General features: G+C 47.8%; 1 pseudogene across 1 annotated transcript; it reads right to left on the bottom strand.

Moving 5' to 3' along the window:
• Window positions 1-1,312, bottom strand: LOC306815796 (annotated as a pseudogene). Its single transcript has one exon. The product of its transcript is annotated as an uncharacterized misc_RNA (transcript).
• Window positions 1,313-1,723: the final 411 nt, after the last annotated feature.

The raw sequence follows: 1,723 nt of genomic DNA on the forward strand, positions 1-1,723 counted from the left end.
TCATCCCTCCCACAATCCCCCAAGTGAAGAGTGCACAGTAGTGACTTTGTGCCCTCCTGTTCCAACAAGAATCTTAGGTGGATGATCATCAGGTGGAAGGAAGGAAGATGCCACCTTCCTTCCCCACTCTGTTGGCTTCCTGTTTCTGGCCCCTCTCTGCTCAGGATTTCTGTTATCAGGAGCTCTGTCCTCAAAGTCCCTGTGTTCTTTGATCAAGAAAAATCTCAGGTGGACTGCAGGCCTAGGAGGAGGCCAGCGTGCCAATGCCCAGAGTGTCTCTAGGAGACTGCCCTTCTCCTTCTGCCGCAGCTCCTCCTGCGAGTTATGCAGGAAAAACATCAGCTTCCCATTCAGCTGCTCCTCTTGCACGTGCACACCAGCTCCACATGGACCCTGAAGGTCCTTGCTGCCATCTGCCCTGCGCTGTTCAGCTCTAGTGGAAGGCGTGCCCTGGCGGGGGATTCAGTGGGACCAGCATGCGCTACAGCCCATCCTACTCCCGGGGACTCCAACCCTCAAAGGCACTGCCCAGCCCAATGGCTTCCTGAGGCACCGGGTAGAGAGCATTGCTGTCCACAAAGACACGCGTGAAGCTCTCCATCAGCTCAGCTGTCACTGAGCAACCTCTCCCCAGGTCCTCCACAGGCCACTGTATGTTATCTACTAAACGGATGCTTTCCTTATTCCCAACATCTCAAGTGTCTTCTCTGTCTTTGATTCTACCACTGCTGCTTTCTTCCTTGTCACCATCACTGCCTGCTTTTTCACTGGCAGCCATGCTACTTTGTTCAGCTTCTTTTCTGTCTTCATTCTTGTGTCCTTCCACATTTACACCACCCTCTTTTTCATCCTTGTTTCTATCATTGTCATCCTCTTTTATAACTTCCTTATTTTCTTCCTCAGTTGCAGCAAAACCACTACGGCCTACTTCATTCCCAGGATCACTGCTATCTTCCTGCTCAGTCCAATCACTGTTTCTTTGTTCACTGGCATCACTGCTTTCCTGCACCTTCACATCTGTGTATTCTTCCTTTCCATCTACATCATCTTCAACTTCATTTACATCATCACTGTTGCCTGTCTTCATATTTGCACCATAGGATTTTTCTTCATTTCCATCTCCTTCTTCTTCCTTTCCAGTGTCCTTGTCTTGCTCCACCTGTACATCCTTGTTTCCACCTTCATTTGCTTCATCTAGGCCTTCCATATTTCCAGCAACATTGCCATATTTGTCTTCATTTACATCATCATTGTTCCTCACTGTCGTATTTGCACCATGGGACTTTTCTTAATTTCCATCTCCTTCTTCTTCCTTTCCAGCATCATTGTCACGCTCCACCTGCACATCCTTGTTTTCTCTTCCATTTGCTTCATCTAGACCTTCTGTATTGCCAGCAACATTTCCAGGTTCATCTTCATTTCCTTCAGCAGTACTGTCTCCTGGCACATTCCCAGCACTCCATCCTTCATCTTTCTTTAAGTCATGGCCATTTTCACTCTTAACATCACTGTCTTCCTTCATCTTCGCATCACTGTTGCCTTCAATAGCATCATTGTCATCTCTTTCCTTTGTAGCAGCCACAGGACTTCCTTCTCTGTCATGTCTGCTGCTGCTGTTGTCTGCCTCCACATCAATGTCACATCAGTGTTTTCTCTGCCTTCCTTTGGATGAACAGTGTCTTCTTCCTGTTCTTTTCCCCTCATGTCTGCTAAGGTCTTGCAG

The sequence above is a fragment of the Erithacus rubecula genome (assembly GCF_903797595.1).
Source record: "Erithacus rubecula genome assembly, contig: scaffold_231_arrow_ctg1, whole genome shotgun sequence".
Lineage (NCBI taxonomy): Eukaryota > Metazoa > Chordata > Aves > Passeriformes > Muscicapidae > Erithacus > Erithacus rubecula.